Source organism: Centrocercus urophasianus, unplaced genomic scaffold (assembly GCF_019232065.1).
Source record: "Centrocercus urophasianus isolate 14NV4802_14NV808 unplaced genomic scaffold, USGS_Curo_1.0 seq_40, whole genome shotgun sequence".
NCBI classification, from domain to species: Eukaryota; Metazoa; Chordata; class Aves; order Galliformes; family Phasianidae; genus Centrocercus; species Centrocercus urophasianus.
In genome coordinates, this window is record NW_024884978.1 from 3,112,586 (window position 1) to 3,130,885 (window position 18,300).

General features: G+C 45.8%; 1 protein-coding gene across 4 annotated transcripts in view; it reads left to right on the forward strand.

Moving 5' to 3' along the window:
• The window catches only part of COPRS (coordinator of PRMT5 and differentiation stimulator), a 132,697-nt gene that overhangs the window by 68,969 nt on the left and 45,428 nt on the right, over window positions 1–18,300 (forward strand). The window contains exon 2 of one of the 4 annotated variants that reach the window (XR_006171115.1): window positions 11,437–11,539. The exons of the other annotated variants lie outside the window; for them this stretch is intronic. The gene's annotated coding sequence lies outside the window, so the exon portion shown is untranslated. The remainder of the gene's footprint in view (window positions 1–11,436; window positions 11,540–18,300) is intronic. 4 annotated transcript variants of the gene reach the window in all.

Sequence of the window (18,300 nt, forward strand, 5' to 3'; positions counted from 1 at the left end):
TGTGCTCAATTCCACCTGTGTGAACTCACCGCCCTCGGCTCACACAGTGACTCCACGTTTTCTCTGGTAGAGCTGTGTAATCAAATATCTGCACACACTGATGTGCAAACTGAAATGTAACTGGATGACTTATTCTGAGCAACTTATGCAGAAGTGGCCCTGGAATATCTGAAACACTTCCTGCTTTATCCTATTATGATGACGTTTCAAACATCCACGTGGATATCAAATAAAAATGCCCTGTGATGCTGCAGTGGCATGGCTTTTACAGCAGAGCTTTTTTTAGGTCGAGCCATTGCTTTCTGTGCAGGTGACACTCTCCCACTGCATCCCTGTTCTGTCAGCAAGGGCTGTCAGCGTGCAGAGGGCTGGCCAAAACAGCCCCAGCAAGGATTGTAAGCACAGGGTCTGCCCCTAAAAAGACAAACAACAAAGAAGATCCCGCAGTGCTTCAGTTTCTGTCTGTGGGATGACAAGGCAGAGTTGGAAGCTGGCTTCAAACACCTGTTAGCTTCAGGAAATAACTGGGTAGAAACAATGATTTCTTAATGTGCGTGTCCAACAGCGTGACAAGCACTCGACAAGTAATATGAGCGAGACTGCAGCCTCTGCTGGAGGCCTTGCTAACTCTACCAAAAGGTGCCGCTCTGCAAATCTGACCTTCCCCTACCCAGGAACAGCACTGCAGCTCTGCGGGTCCCACGGAGCACTGTGCCAATGCAGTGGTGAAGCCAAGGAGCCCCGGTGCCCTGGGAGCAGCCTGGCACCGCCTGCAGCAGCCGATGGCTCTATTTAGGAGCTGTGCTTTCTACAGACCCGCTCCACAACTGCACCTTGCTTTGCTGCAGAGCGCTTCTGGCACGTTTTCAGGCTCTGTGTGGCTTCATTACACGTAAGAGGCCTGCACATCTCCCTTGTGCTGGTGATCTCCTGGTACACGCCGAGCAAGCTCTTTCTGCCAGGCTGGGGTCTGTTGCAGCTTTGCCGTGGAGAAGCTGCAGTGGAGTGCCAGCAGAATTTGCACATTGTTTTTCCTTTTTAATTCTCAGGGAATAGCCTTCAGAAAAATCCTGTCAGTCTCCGTTGTGAAATCTGACATGTAACCTAAAAATAGCATTTCGGTGAGAGCCGTGAGTGTCTGAAATGAATTGACTGGAGGAGCAGAAGTTGGCAAATCCACAGCACTCAGCATTTCCAAAACTAATTTTCCACATCAAGTCTCCTCTTCCTTTTCCCCATGCTGTTTAAACAGGAATGTAAAAAGAAACTGTTAAGGAAACCCACATATGTAATTGTTAGGGGAGGAAGAAAGTTTGTGGCTGTGAAGCAGGAGAAGAGCCAGATTGCTGTTACTGCTCCTTCTCCTGCCACAGACTTACGTGACCTTGGCAAGCCGACGTTTCCCAGATCGTTGACTAATGCTGGCTGCTCACTCCTTGGACACGCAGCGTGGGACAGGTTGGATGGATGTTTTCAGGAGTGGTGAGCAGCCAGACTTCAATTAGATCGCTCAAAAAAAGGAGGTGTGTTTTTCAGCTCTGCTCCTGTGCTTTGTGCTCCTCCATGGTGGTGAGGGAAGAAGGGCAGGCAGGGCTGGCAGGGCTGGGGTCTCACTTACCAGCTGAGCATCTGCCCTTCGTGTCCCAGATTTCCTCATCAGCAGGATATTCAATCCTGAAGAGTCAACAGTGAGTTCCTGTACAAAAAAAAAATAAAGCCTTTGCCCAGACAAGTGGGGAAATATTAAGGCTCCCAGACTGTACAGTCCTCCCATTATATCCTATTTCTCAAGAGAGTTATTTTTCTCAAGTGCAATTTGCTGTCTGATGTTTGTCTAATTTTTCTGTGTGAGTGCATGGAGTCTGCAGCAGTACAGTGAGGGATTTCTGCTAGGTGAAGGAAGCAGGGAAGGGGGAAAAAAGGTTGTTTGTATCCTCCGCTCTCCCAAATTAAGAGGGAAGGCTTTGAAGTACAAGAATAGTTTCTGTATTATATACATACTGTAGGATGTTTACCAGTGGAGATTAATGCTTCAACAGTGCATTTCCAAATACCATCCAACTTTATTCTAAACAGTCATGAAAAAAATTCTGATCGCAACAAATGAAACTCAGCTATTTGTTTTGTTTTCACAGTTGGAGATTCTGTACACACAGGGAAGTTGCTTGGGGTCTGAAAGTGTTTACCCTGCCAAAAATAAATGTCCTAAAAACGATCGCTTAGCATTCTCCAAATCACTGCATATTTATTTACCATGAAGAATCTGCTTACAGAGCTCGTATTGTTTTTCTTTTTACATTTCAACTTCAGTTAAAAAAAATAAAAATAAAAAACAGTCTGCTTTACCAACGCCCATTTCTACTCATAAAACCATTTCTAGTCATAAAACTGTTTTGTAACTATTTTTGTGTGGGCTGTGGTTAATCACCAGACAAGCTTATTTAGCAACCAAAGGTGATACGAAACCAGATTTTTCAAAGCAATTTTTAAAATACAGCCCAGTGTTTGGAATTTCTCAATTGTGTGAGAGCTTGTAAACTTGCAGATGGCTTTCTGTCTAGTGTTAGTAAATTTAAAAATAATACTACTAAACTGCTGGACAAAACTCACATTACAGAAGCAGTTTGTGTTTCAGAACAGCCTTTTTCCAGGGGGAGGAGATTGCTGCAGGGAGACATCAAAACCTGGATCTTCGCAGCCCCACCTGTGGTTTTTCCTCCCCAACAAATGCTGTTTTATTTGCAGATTTACATACAGAATCTTTGCTGTTGTATCTTAATATTTTTGGCATTCATGAATTGAGTCTGCTGTGAAGTTTGATCACCACTTTATGGAGAGGGAAACTGGAGAATAGCAATGACTTACCGAGGGCACAAGGTGGCTGGAGATGTGCAGCTCTCCTGCTGCCAGCTTCTTGCCTGCTGACCTCCCCAGTGCCCGTGGCTGTGCCTTCCCTGGAGCATTGCTGCAGGCTAGTGGCCCTACTGCTGGGGGAACAGCAGCCCTGCACTGCTGGAGCAATAGTGGCCCTGCTGCTGGGGGCTTGCTGCTGGTCTCACAGGGAAGTTTTTGCAGTTTTTCTACCCCAGCTCTCCATATGTTAGAAATTTGTCTGTCTGTTCCCTTTCAGACTTGTAGAAACCACCCAATGAATTGCTAATGTGCGGTGGGAAGAAAAGGTTTTAAGAAGCCTTGCAAGTGAGAGATCACAGAGCCTTAGGAAAGCAGCAGCGTGGTCTTCCCAGCTGCTTGCCACCTGCCTGGGGCTCTTCTGGCACTGGGAATCCTTTCCCACCTGACTTGGCTGAGCAGAAGGGGAGCAGTGTGGGGTGGTGGGAAGTCTGTCCTGCAAGCACCAGGTACCTGTGACATGGCTGCCTGCCTCTGCTGCTCCTGCTGGCTTGTGGGATGGTGTGTGTGTGTGTGTGTGTGTGTGTGTGTGTGTGTGTGTGTCAGCCTCCTTCATGCCTGCTGTGCCCATGTCTGCTCAGGTGATGGCTTTGCACACTGGAGTGCCTCCGTGAGATGGGTTTGGCATAAAGCACAGGACTGTTGCTTAATCTAGGGAAAGAACCATGGTGAGTCCTGTGCATAAGCCAGTTACAGCTGCGTGAATCAGCTCTTTATGGTGTTACATGTCTTTCATCTCCTTTCTGATCATAGAATATAGATTGGATCACTTAGCAAGGGAAAGTGGTAGGAAAATTTCTTTTCTTGCCATCCTGCTGTTAGGGCCATGAGATTTCAGTAATCATCCAAACTTCTGTAGCCAGGGTCAAGATGTGGAGAGAAGAGCCTGAGTCCTCTCTGTCAGATATTGCCATTGAGAGGGGTCTGGGTCAGAGTGCTTTGTGCTGCTGGCTGTATGTCTTGTTGGTAGTTATTCAGTTAAGATGCCTTAGGCTGCTCCCACGTTTTATCATGTTGTGTTACAGTGGAACACACAAGGACAGCAGCAGGTAAATGAGGGGCCTGATAGGAATAGGCGTATGGCTTTTGCATGAGCTGAACTCATCACAGCTGGGGATGCCCCATGATTTGTGGTGAAAGTACCTGTAGAATTACTACTAGCAGTGTGTGCCTATGTGCTCTGTGGATACAGGAACTCAGCAATGTTGTGTTTTGCCTTTCTTGAGTACTCCAGCATTCATAACTCATGCCCCTGTGAGCTTTAAGGACGCTTTGACTTTCCTGAGTGACTTATGAAAGGCTTGGCACCTTGTCAGCTGGGCAGGTTCAGTGTACTGCTTTGACCCTCCAGCACGAAAACAAGGGTCTGCCATACAGACCAAACATGCACAGGACATGTTGCTTAGTGGCTGACAACATCTAATTACATCCTTTGAGCATGTCCATCTCTGTAGAAGTATACTATTAAGCCAGCATGATTCTACTCAGTGTTTGTTATGCAGGGCATGATGATCAGCTGTAAGTGGAGGAAGAACTGTCTGTGCCTGCACTGCAGCCTAGCAGCTAAGCTCTCTGCTGTGCTGTTGTCAGGTGTCCCCATCCCTATGGAAGGATGCAGTGCAGTGAAGCACTTTTGTTATCTCTGTACTGACTGAGTAGAGCACGTCTAAATAGAAGCCACTTGTCACCTAACGTGACTGGCAGTTGCTATGTCATAGCTTGCACAGATACCTGATACTGGGGTGGTCAGCAGCTCTCCTGACCCAGCTGTTTTCCAGGCTCCCTGGAGGCCACTGCTCCATGAGCTGCTGGCTGCTTGGCATGCACCGTGGCTCCGTTAAGGGTTCCCTGGTTTGGTGTCACTGTAACACACCTTCTGGCAGCTTGGCTGAGTGGAAATGGCCTCATGCAACAACCATTTCACCTCCTAAAGCAGCGATGCTCGCTGCAGTTTGGATGCCATTACAGTTCCATGACCTCAGGAGACGGCTGTGCATTCACACTGCCAGGCTGAGAATACTTGGCATTGAGCAAAAATTGCTATTGTGTCAAGGATTTGGCATGGCTCCCTATATGATGGGAAATAGGCGCGGAGCCCAGTCAGCATAATGCAGTTGGTTTCTTGCTGATTTTTTACCTGCCAAATCTGGAGTAGAATAAGTAGTTATGGCTGATGTCATTCTTTTTTAGGGTCTTATTTATTTTTACAGGCATCTGAGCAGCTAGATTAGTGAGATCTGAACTCATCCAGAATGATTCTGTGCAAATACCTAATATGATTATTTTAACATTTCAGATTCAAGGAGTAAAGTACATCTTGACCTGCTTGCTTTATAAAGCACCTGTGGTCTAATTGAAGAGCTCATAACTTTTTCTAATAACTAGTTGAGGTTTTTCTATTTCCATTGGTAAGCAGCATTTTCCATCTTTTTTTTTTTTTTTTTTTAAACCATTTAGCTAAAATGAACAACACAAGTATATCTTAAACCTGCTTTTACTGTGATCCTGGCACTAGCAAGTACTGAGTTCAGTAATAAAGGCAGAGCAGGCTAATCCAGAGCCCTATTTTAATCAAAGAAGGATTTCCTAGTACTGGAGATACAATTAAATGCCCACACATCAACACTTTGTGTTCCCATGCATCCTGTGCAAAATCTTGCTGTTTGTTAGGATGAGAAGCATCTTGTGCTGCAGACCCCAAAGTAAAATCAAATTGTTCCCCTTCAGCCCTGCTGCATGGCCTTCTTCCCTTTGTTCAGAGCTGCACCTGAGCTGTGCCCTCCTCCAGCACAGCTGAATTCTACTTAAATGAACTCTAACAAGCAAAAGTAGTTTTGGACTGAAAAGTTTGGAGGCAAGGCTCTTCGTGCCCGTGTCCCCGCTGTCCTCCTGCCCTTCCTTTAATACTCAGCAGTGCTGGGCTTATGTGCTCAAGGTTGTAGTGGTGCTGGTAGGGCAGGCAGAGCTGAGAGCGTCCGCTGCCAATCACATTTTCCCTCTGGGCCTTGCTTTGTAGACCTAGAGCCGAAATCCTGAAAGGAGATCCTTTAAGAGAGACCTGTGAGCTCATGCAGATCAGTTTGCAGGATTGAGCCTCGAGAACCACGGTAATTAATAACAACTTGGCAAGACCGTGCTGGATTTCAACAGGAGTTTTGCACTAGAACAGGATAAGAATACAGCATTAAAATAAGGCAGACAGTTCACAGCAGGCTGAAGAGAGAGGCCAAGATCAACAGGATAAAACTCTCCTTTTACAAAAACTGCCCAAAGCGTTTTCATCCACACACAGGACCCTAGTTCAAGGCTCGTTGAAGTCAATGGGGAAAAAAACCCTCATTAATTTCAATGGGTTTGAATCAGTTTGAACCCCAGTTCTGGCCAGAGAACAAGTGTTTATGAGCTGTCCATGGGTAAATTTAAGCTGGAAGCTGAGGGAAGTCCGTACAGAGCAGGAAGGGTCTGAAGCCACCTGCAGTAGAAAGAGGTGGCCAGAGTGCATAAGGAATTAAGATGAGGCTTTGCTGAACTAAAATAGAGACTACAGAATGTGGTGGGAGCAGAAGGAAGATTCTTTCCTGCCCAGGGTCCCACGTGGCACAGTAAGAGCGTGCCCCGTTCCTTCTCTTTCCTGTAATTGCTTGCAAAAAACCCCTATTTTTGGCAGTTGCTATTCTACACTTCTGGCATAGCTTCATTTCAAGGGTATGATGTGTATCCAAATTACTGAGTATTTAGGAATACTGTATGACGAATATTACTGATATTCTGCGCAAACACATCGTGTTGTTTTGTCATACTGAAGGGGTAGGAGTTCCTCTTTGTTACAGAACGTGTGCTTCAGGTCCCTTTCTCTTAAGGCCCTTGCATTTCAGTTAACTTTCATTCTCCCTCTACCATGTATCTGAAGAGCCTCAGTGGCACAAATTCCTGCACGTTGAACTTGGAGATTTGGGGTTCCTGGGCATTCACGAAGGTGTTAAAGGCTCTGGTTGGGCTGCACTGGCATCCTCGCCACTTCCCCAGATGCCCTTCTTATTCTGCTGAGTTTCTACTTCCCTGTTGTGTTTTACGTTGATTTTTGAAGTGAGCTGTGTCTGCACACTGCTGTGAAATGCTGTGCAGGTAGCTGTAGGGTGAGCGTGGGCTCTGCACAGCACTGCATGCCATGGTGGGAGCAAACCCACAGTCCCCATCACAGTGTAATATCAAACGCGCCTTATCTCTCCCCTTACAAAAAGGAATCCTAATTTAAGACAGTGATAGCTTTTCACAGATATCTAGTAAGATTTTCTGGGGGTAAAAAGCAACCAACAAACAACCAGTCGACAAACTCTTCTCCTTTGTGGATGTAAATTAGGTGTAAAACAAGCTATATTCTTTCTTGCTTGTCCTAATGCAGACTGGATTATTGCCTGCAGTTAATGAACTTGAAAATCAATATTGTTAAAGAAAGTTTCTGACATGGACTTTTAGCAAGATCAGTGACTCAGCTACACCAGCATCAATCCTGGTGTCTGTACCAGCTTTGATATTGCTTCCTGTATTTGTTCTGATGTGAATTGCTTTGTGTGAATGAGTTTGTGATGCTAATGACATAGTAAAGGATGTATTCTGGCTGATGAATCATCCCTTATGTCAGATCTAGGGCTGCATTGAGATCACACGCAGACCGGTGTGAACCTGGAAGAATTAAAGTGAGTGCAGTTACTCTGGATTTGCACCAAAGTAAAACAGAGCAGAATCTCACCCGTATTTTGTGCAAAAACAAAACAGAAATGTGAGGGTTCTGAAGCACGTTCATGATACAGATTTGTTTTTCTTAACAACAGTGAAACGAATGAGCTTGGAGCTGGAGCCAGATTTGGCTGAACTGCTGCCAAGTCTGGTGTGCTGATTTGTATGGCAACATTGGCAACGAAGCAAGCGTTTACATTGACTGCTATATTACACGTTGATGCAGGATGGGGGAAGTGGTTCCAATTACCTCGTGTTCTGCTGTGTGACCACAGCAGTCTGAAGGAACAGTCATCTTTTAATGAGCTCATAATGAAACGCTTGGGCTGAGATTTAAAAGCCATTTAAGGGGCATACAGTGTGTTGCGGCCTTTTATCAAAGCTGCTGTGAGCATGGCATGTTAGAAACCATTTTGGTGATGGGAATGAAGCTATTTCTTTTATGGGTAAGTATAGTTACAGCTATTTCCTGCACATTCCAGGGATGGAGAAGTCAGCTTGCCAATTTGCTCTTGACATATTTACAGATGGAGAAGCCACCTCTGGACTAGTTTCTGCAAACATCATGTTCCATTATGAAAACGTTCCCAAGACTGAGGGTGAAGAGTCTGGCTCAGAATATCTCCATCTCCAGACAGTGTGGGCCCGTGTCTGCGCTCAGCTCTGCTGGGGAAAGTCTGAAGTCATTCCATTAACTTTTCAGCATGTGTTCTGGACTGGCAGTGGAGTGGCTGAGGTTAGAGCCTGACCTTCAGTCTTCAGTACATCCACAGTGGACTGAATTCCTGGACTTGGATGTTCTTTATTTTCTAAGCAGGAAATAGTCCCACAGAGTCCTCTTACAGGATCTACTTTCTCAACAGTGAGAGTCTGAAAACTGCAAGGACATCCACTATTTCCAAATTCCACAATTAATGATGCATTCCCAGAGTGGAGAGGGATTTCTGTAGTTGCCAACAGGGCTGGAGATTCTGCACTTCACGAGCGGTAAAGAGGAGCAAGCAGTCCCTGAAAGCAGCTCTACCAGTGCTGTGGGAATGAAAACTGAACCTAAAGGCCCCTCAATTCTGATATCAGCAAAGCTTTTAAGAGCATTCTTGAATCCTGGCACTAAGGCACATGCTCAGATGTTGTACCAAGCGGAGCTGGCCTGCTGAGCTTAGGCCAGGTTTAGGTAAGAGCATGCTCAGCAAAAAGGCAAAGGAAAGAAAATTGGGCAGTGAGTTATGTGTTGGTAGAGCCCTGCAATGTGATGGGAAAATTCCCACTGCTCTCTGTGAGTCTTAAACGAGACCATGGTTACTGAATGGGCCAGGGTGTGGTGGAACAGATGGGAATGTGAAAAACCTCTGTGAAAATGCTTGCATTGGTGTCACAGTCCTGCCACTTCACAGCTTGAATGGAGGATTTAAGTTTGCTATCAAAAGGTTTTTTTGCAATTGAGCCAAGGCAGTGTCTCTGCTAAACATCTTTCCAGAATACGGTTTTTATGACCAAATTCTAATCTCTTAGAAAAAAGAGTTAAAAGTGGAAAATCCTACATACAAACCATGTTGCTTCACTAAAAAAGGAGATGGCTACCTTTTATTAACCACATGAGCAGGCACTGCAGATATTATAATGCTGTGGTGTTCATATTGCAACAGGTAGAGTTCTTGGCACTGAAGGTTGACAGCCCGGGTTGCAAAATTACTGAGCTGTGTTCTGCCTGCTTTTACATGCACGCTGCTAGAGCTAAAAAATGGTAAGTGTCAAGAGGACAAGAGTTGGCCCACTGTCTTTGTTTGCTGTGTGCAAGTCATTGGGTGTAAGTGCCTGTTCACATCAGGTCTAAATGCCTGTTATTAACAACAAACAAGATCCAGTAACATGGTGGAACTCTGACTGTAGAAAAGAGCTGGAAAGCAGGTCAGCTGGTCTGTGCATCTGCTTGATGAACTGAATGAAGGGAAGCCAAGAGGCTGAGTGTGCTCAGGCCAGGAAAAAGCCACCTCCCGGTGCTCCAGGGGTTTGCTACTGGCTGCTCAGCAGGACATGCCAGCTAAGGGCCCCCTGTGTGTTCTAAGGAAAAGCAGTGCTTGCTATCTTCTTTAGGAGAGAGTTAACCCCATTTGTAATGAGTTTTGCTAAAACATACTTACTGCTGAAGTCATTGGATGTTTGCCACTGGTTTTGTGACAAGCCAACATAGATCCAGAATGAGGTTGTTCTGGAAAAGGGAGAACTTTGAAGCAGATCTCATCCAAAGCCCATGGAAGCCTTTGTTGTGGTTTGGATGAAGTCTTCTCGTGGGATAACATGGGCAGGTATATCCTGTGTGCACGAGGCGAGTGCCTTCTGCTGGTTTAATGTCAGTTGTGGTGCTGGGGTCAGCTTTTGATACTGGTTCCTCTTTTATCCCACTGAAAGCACGTGAGCAGTGAGGGTGATGCTCCGGGCAGGATGAGCCAGGGGACAGCAATGGCTGTGTTACATACAGCCTATGGGGAACAGTGCCCTTCCCTCAGCCCTCGGCCCCTTGGGCCAGGAATTTTCCAGCCCCAGGGTGTCCTGCAGCCTTAGTGCTCAGAGCTGACATTCCCACCACTGAGCACCAGGCGGGAGTGCTGCATTTCGGGGGTCAGAAATACGGGAGCTGCAGCACAGAAACCAAATAGGCGTCAGGAATGTCAACTTGGACAAATATGTTTTTAGGGGTTATAGGTGTCAGCCTACTATGAGTCGTTTTTTATTATTGCACATCCGGATCTGTATGGGTCTGCGCTGTCACCCGATGAAGCAAAGTATTTGAAATACAGCAAAATGTATTGGATGAGAAACATGGAAAAAAAACTTCTTGGCATCTTGTAATTGAAAGTAATTGCAATCTACGTATCATTTAGAAGTATGTTGCGCAGGGAATCCTCAGAGTTGTTGAACCTCTTGTTGCTACAGCTTCTGGATGATTTTCTCAGATACTGGCATAGTCATCTTGCTGGCTTCTCACAGTCAGTAAGTACTGGTCGCAATTCTATGCATGCGTTACACATTTACATAGCAGTAAGGCTGTAGATGTGACTCAGGTCATGACTAAAAGAAACAGTGGGATTTTTAATTAAGTCCACTCATTTTCTTTAAGGCTGACAATACATCTGAGAATTTGACATTTATTTATGAATGCATTCCAAATTTGCATGCTGCATATCAAAACCTGAGACAAGCCTAGTGAGAGATGGGGTGGGGTGCTGAGATAGTCTATCTGCCTTGCTCTGCTGCCCGCAAGTGAAATTCTTTCCATCTGAGTCCTAACAAGGTGGTGCTGGGTGAAGCAGAGCCCTTGACAGAAGGCTGTGTCTTGCCCTGAGTCAGCCACAAAGTTCACTTTGTTTTCATCCACCTCTGCCTCTTCTCTGGCATCCCAGCTCTTCCAAGGGTGGTGTCTCCCATCTCCTGTTCTCAGGGTGGGGAACCTGTCATCTTGCCTGCTTGCTGTGCTCTCTTGCACTTGCTCTGCGGGAACAGGCCCTTGGGGTTAAACAGGACCCCCCTCTTTCTGAGTGACTGTCTTCTCAGTTCAGGCCCACACCATAACCTCATACATTTACTTCCCAAACACAGGAGTGCTATGCAGGGAATAAAGGAAAGGCAGTCCCTGCTCCCAGTGTGGGCAGCCTGACGCTTACAGCCCCATGGGGGGCTCACAGTCCCCAGGCAGTGGGTATTATATCATGTTGTATCTCAGACAAAGCTTCTAACCAGAAGCTGTTGATCCTTAAGCAGAAAGTCATTCCTGATGACTCTTCTCCCCAGGGCGGCGCTGACTCTGCAAGCTAAAACAGGAGCGGCAAGCAGTAAATGCATCCACTTGGTTACTGGAGTGAGAGGCTTGGAGTCTGAATTCAGTGGTGATCTGGTGAGTAAGGAGACAGTGTTTAAAGATGGCAATTACTTTGATGGCCTTATCTGTTCTTTGAAGTCAAAGAGCCACTCCCTGCCCTGTACACACGTGATAAGCTCAATCAGATTCCACATATCTTCTCTGCAAAAACATGGGGCTGAGTTGACTCAGCTGGGACTGGAGCCTGTGACTCTGAGTGTGGGTGTGCTGTGTTTTTCCCATATGCATGCTGAGGGGCTAGCCTTGGCATAGTGCAGCCAGGCTGGCATCAGCATGAACGGCTGCCCAGCATGCACAGCCTAGGCCTTGCTGAATTAAATGCCAGAATAGGCAACATCCCCGCTGCCCAGATGCTGCTAGCCCTCCCTGGCAATGCAAAAACTGATGGCAGCTGTGCAGTGATCTCCATGCAGACGGTCAGTGACTCAGGAGGATTTTTCTTCAGATGACTTCAGATACATACATGGCTTTCAGATGCCTGTCCTGTAGTAGGGCTTCAACCTTAAGCTGCAAGGAGTCCACATCTGGGTCATTCAATGTTGGGTCCTTGTGGTGTTCATGCAGGCTGTGCGTGGGGAGGCAGCGCTGGGCTGTAGTCAGCCAGCTAGAAATATCAGGGGCAACAAAGCAGAGCAAAATTAGTTACAAAGCAACTGAAATTTTTTCATCCCTCCCCCTCACATTTTTTAACGAGATTCTTTTACCGCTAGGAATTTCATCCTAGAGAAAGCTGGCAAAGGTCTGAGAGGCAGAGTGCACCTCTGTTGGCCTGGGGAAGGAGCAAGGAGAGATGTTACTGTGAAAGGAAGGCCAGCAAGAAATTGCCTTGTCATCTGAATTAAGTCTTCTAATGCATTAGTTAATGTAGCAACAGTGCTTTTCGGTAGCCACAGCTCGTTAAGGAGCAGTACTTGGAGTACTCCATCAGTTCACGTAGAGGTAACTTCAAATCAGTGAACAAGTCATGCTAAGCTTGCTGGGCTTGATCCTACATTAAATGATTTAATAGCAGTGTACTAGAACTCCTCATAGAAGTAGATATTAGTGGGGTTTTTTTGTTAATTTTTTTTTTCTTTTTTACCCAAAGAATGTACATTCCACCTTCAGGCCAAAAAAGGAGGAAAAAAAAAAATATATATTGTGTTTGTAAAACACTGATTTGGAGCCAAAGGATTTCATGTCAAATTCTCTCAGATCCCTACAGTAATTGCAAGCAACACTCACAAAATCTGAGCTCAGAGAGCTTCAGTGTTGAAATTCAATCCATTTCAGGTCAAGAAGCCAGTGGGGAGATGTTGTCTTTGACAAAAAGACAGGTGAAGTTAGTTTAGAGCAGAGACAAAAAATAACTCGAAGCTACAAAATGCAGTTGTCAGAAATGTGTTTCACTTAGCAGGCTAAAATGGAATTAGGCCTGATTCAGCTCTGGTGAGAGCTGCTGGAGGCGCTTCAGGGATGGTCAGTGCTGACTCACCAGTGCCCAGCCCCAGGCCGGGCTCGCAGCTCTGATTCTGCTGGGGATGTGAGCTTCATTTTACATGCAGTGTAAGACTGTTTTTGTTGTTACCTGGCTTGCAGTGGCACCGTGCATAATAGAGTCACCTGAGATATGATGAAGTGTAAAAATACCCTTTGAAGTGACAACTGCTTTTGTCCCTAAAATACGTAGAAACTTTACAGTGCTTTTTTCTTGGCTTCCTTTCACACTTTGTGTAGCAAAAATGGGAAAAGAAAAGAAAGTAAAAGGAGGAAAAAAGCAGCTTCTTCAGTACTGGAAGTGAGCTTATTGCCAGTTGCTTTTTAACGCTGAATTACCAGGAAATTTCAGGTCCCTGAAAATAGTCATCTTTTAAACAAAATAGAAAAGAATTGTAAAGAGGGAAGAAATCCCCACCAGTCTCAGAGAGCATGAGAAAATCGTCATGGCAGCCCAGAGAGTAGGAAAAGAGAATTCCAGCTGAGCTGTTCACTCAACAGAGAGCTGTATGATGCAAAACCTTGAGGGAGGAAGAGCTGCGAGGAAAAGACCTTGGTTTCAGCTTGGTTTCAGCAGGAGCCTGCTAAGCTCGGGTATGAGCCAGCTGTGCTGGTGGATTGAAGATACAGGACGGGGATGCTAGGTTGTTGTTTTGGAGCAACTGGGTGCCCTGCAAAGTCTATTTGTGTCCATTGAAAGCAGAGTGCCAGAGGCAGATGGAATGTTTCTCCTCTCTTCTAGCTCCCAGTCAATTCACACAACGTGTAAGACCTTTCCTTTACTGTGCAGCTTCTCCAGACAAGACTGTCAGAGGTCTGTGGGGTGGGCTAGAGGCAGGATCACTGTCACTTCCAGGCTCTGGTTGGAGGCAGCTAACCCCGAGGCTGCTCTGGAGAGCCAGTCCCATTCTTGTTCGGTCATAGAGAATGTGCCAAGCAAAACAAATAGTGCTTGAGGTTAAGAAGCTCAAAGTCTTCTAGGATCACAAAACCCAATCGCTGCATTTGCTGTTCCAAAATCATGACAGAGAGTGGCAAGTAGCAGGAGGTCGTGGAGATAAGTAGGAGCCAGCTGATGCAACACTGAGGCTGATGGAGGGGCTGTTAGTCTAGAGCCAGCACAAAGTGGATGTGTTTTCCTTCCCTTGTGCTTGTGCTGCTCTAGACAGCAGCTTACTGACAACTGAAGAGGTGTAATCACAAAACCAGTGGGCCAGTACCCAAAGTAAAAGTGACACCCAAATATTGGGTCTTGGTAGTAGGTGTGAGGTAGTGTGCTGACTCACACAGCCTTGGGGCTGCTGCTGCAGCCGTGAGAAGTCTCTGCTTAGAGCTCGCTGCCTGTAGTAGGATAGTGTGACATACATGGACAGGAGGAAATGGAACGTAATGCTGGCATTCATAAGATCAAGCAGTTACTTGGGCTGACAAGCTCAGTTTGAATTGCAGAAATGTCACATCTTCACCTACGAGGGCATGAACTTCTCGTGGCAGGGCCAGATGGCGAGGGACTGGCTCTAGCTGTTGGGCTGGGGCCATGCTGCAAAGTCTGATTTGAAGAGATAAAAGAGGGCAAAAAAACATGTTTACAGTCTGTGTTATGGTACTTCTGGGTACTTGACACTATTTGTAGGTGTTGTGGTACTTTAGGAGTAAATGACAGGTTTTACATCAAACACATGAAACTTGAGGCCATTCCCAGATGATGACATCAGTCCAGGTGCAAAGTGTCAGTGCCCCACACAGCTGGGAATGTAGAGCAGTTGGTAACAGCTGATTCTGATCTTCAGCTCTTCAGTTTGTCCATTTCCACCTGTAGCATTTCTGCAGCTCCTCCTGGCATGCCTTCCATGCTGGTATTCACAAGCGTGCAGGCTGATCTCACCTGGAATCTTGCCTTAGCATCTGAAGTGTTTTATCTCCATTCAGCTGATGTTTATCTTGTCATAAAATTTCCCATGGCTTATCAGCACTTGACAATTAGATGCTTAACATCCCACTTAATGCAAAACAGATTATATCCTGGGAATTAACAAAACAATAAAATGCCTTACGGGAAAAGGGAAAATTGTATGTAGATACGTGTGTGAGTGTATGTACACACATACGTGGTTGCGCAATCTGGTGATGCTGCTGTGCTCTCACTGCTTGATTGGTTTCATGCTCATTCCTACACCTGGTATATATTTATGTGCCACCTTCTTTGAGCAGGAATTGTGTTGGCTGCTGGCCTTATGGAGGAATGATGAGGAGCCACAGTTCAGGGCTGGAGTTGAATAGGGGCTGCAAGGGTCCAGCTGGGACTCTGGGCTTCCAGGGCATGTTCTGGGATGGTTCCTGAGGTCTTGGACCAGGTTCTAGGGTTCCCAGATTAAAAGTAAAAATAATAGCGCTCAGAAGTGCATTTTAAAAAATATCTAAAGAGAAGAAGCCACTTTGGTATGTTGGAACAGAACAGAGGGCTAGACAGCCCCTGCTGCTGCAAGCCAGAGGCGGAGCTCAAGCTGTGCTCAGAGCTTTCCTTTGTGCCCTGGACACTCCTGTGGGGAACAGAGCCCAATTTGAGGCTTAAGGATTCAAATGCGATCCCCATGGCTCTGCATGGTCCTGACCTGCCCACAATGCTCCCCATCACACATGGATTGGAGCAGAGGCTTACGTTTCCCATGAGGAATGCTTGCAATGCTCTGTCTGCACATTGTTTGGTAATTGCTGGTCTTTTGGCTCCCTGCCTTCAGAGAAGAAGAAATTTCTCTTGCTCTGGTCACCCTTCCAATAACTGACCAAATGCAGTAGCTCAGATCCTTGCACACAGTGCTAATTCATTTAACTGTGGTTCCTGCTGCAGCGGTGTTCTGCAGAGCCCCATGGAGGCAGCAGCCCTGTGATGCCACCATTCGTGCCCTACAGCACATATATATCTGTCAGGCAGAGCACTGTTACCACTGTTCTGAAATACGAGGATTTCTCAAGTAGAACTTCACTAACGATCAATACCATTTTACTGAGGGGGGAAACTGAGGAGCTGAACTTTTATCTGTGGTTGTTCTGCAGGAATAACCCACAGCTCTTGGCATTTGGCTGTGCCCGCGCTTTCCTGTGGCCAGGCTGACCTTTGTGAGCACTAGAAGCACAGCTATGGCAGGCAGCTCACTTGAGCTCTCCCTTCTGGGATCTGGGCAGGTTTTGTAATTGCTGGAAGAGCCAAACACTCTTTCTTCAGTCTCTGATTTTCCTTCAGCAACCAACTTTCCATCCTGATTTCTCATGTCTTCACCTTTCCCTTCCATGTAACGCCCAGCTGATACTTGTTAGCAAAACAATCCTTTTATTGATGCGTATGCAATCAGCAGAAATGCCGAGCAGTTGCAGAGTTCAGCTTACTCTATGAAATCACTCATAAATGTGCTTTATTTCACTGCAGCTATTCTTGTGCTCAGTCTTAAGCATGTGCATAAGTCTTTTGCAAGTCCTTGGCCCCCTCAGTCCCAATTGGGTCGCACTGATTACCAAGTAATGGCAGGATGAGGGAGAGACTCTCACTGGGATCTCTGTGAAAGCGTTTTTTCTGAGCCTATGGTCAGTGGTCTGCTGTGATGGCAGATAAGTGCAATTTTGGTTGGCCTTTTAAGGAACAGAGCATGAAATCCCTTATTAAGGCTCTCTTAGATACGTCTGCAAAATCCTGAGCAGTGATTGAAGTGCCCATGGCGTGGCTGCTGCGTGATGTGCTGTTCTCATTGCATGTAGTTCCTGCTCTCTCTTTCTTCATCTGTTTTCTCTAACCTGTTCTGCACTTCGCCAAGTTGCTATCATGCTTGAACATTTTTTAAAAATAGTGTCAGAAAGACATGTGATAAGTTTTTTAACTGAATAGTTTTTAATTGGAATTTTCCTTTTCTGCTTCACAGTGTGCTTGAGATTCTTGCTTACACTTTGCCTCATGACTGTGAGCACGAGACATTGTGTTCTGCAGTGGAGACAGGATGCTCACCTCATGGTTTGACATGAGGAATTAAAATAGATTTTTGAAGTCTGTCATTGCTATTTGGTTGAGAAGCACTGTAAGGCATGTTTTAAACTTGTGAACTGACACGTACTGCTTACTCACTTAGCTTCATATTCTCTGGGGCATGGCTGTTCCTTGCTTTGACCTGTACAGCACCTAGCACTCTGCAGTTGGTTCACAGCATCTGCTGAAGGCCAGTAATGCTAATTACTGCTAATAGCTTCCCTATGGCATGCCTCTTCTGGCTAGCTAAGACAGATTACAAAGGGACATCACCTAAACAAATACAAATAGAAACAGTTGGGTTGGAGGGAAATCTTGTTGGGATTCCCATGGGCTGCCACAGAGATCTGTTCTTCTGGTCCTGAACCGAAGCGCCATTTCCACTCTTACATCTGTGCTGTGATATCATCTCTTCTTCCTCTTAGCACAGGAGAATTTCTGAGCTGCTAATGAACCTGTGTGTGTGTTACTCACATGTATGTTATGTCAGTTACCGTGATGCCAAATGACAGAGCATGAATTCAATGTATAGCAGAAAGGTTTCTATGTAACCCATGACAGCGGTGCTGAGGTTCTGTAGCTGTGCCTGCCCAGGTTGTGTATTTCTGACCCCACTTTACAATCTGTGCTGGTTCTGAGCCTTGCTTGTGCTGCGGGCTCTGATGTGCAGGCAAATTACCTGAGCATAGCAAGCTCCTGCATGCCAGCTTCTTCACCATAATTGCCTTGTTCATGCTCATACCCCCAGTAAAAGCAATGTGGCTGTCCCCTTTTTTGTGGAAGGGAAAAACTACTTTGGCTTACTTTGCATTTGCCAAGAGGTCAGAACAAGCACTGAGATACTTACTGTGGAGTACTGATACCTGTTAAATTGAGTTATTCTTCTGGCTCCTAAATCGACTTTGTATGTTGGGGTCACGCTCATCCTTTGAGATATGAACTTGGTACCAAGCAGGCAAATGCTTTAATGGATCTCTTCATTACCTTCAAACCTGAAGGAGCCATATCCATTGGATGAATGTAATAGATGTGCCTGGGGCACTTCAAGCTAGGGCAAGATATCACAGGCAGAAAAGAATCAACGTAGGAATATTAACAATATGTTATTTTGCTGGTGCAGTTTTCCCATATGATTACAAGTGATGAGTGCTCTGTGGGAGTGAGGGAAAAAAAAAAAAGACTGGGCCCATACTGATAGACCGTGCTCAGTTGTTCAGTTGTACTCCATCCTTTACTGTTAGTTCATTTGTTTGTTCTTATGCTTCTGTATTCTGTCCTGAAGGCTAAC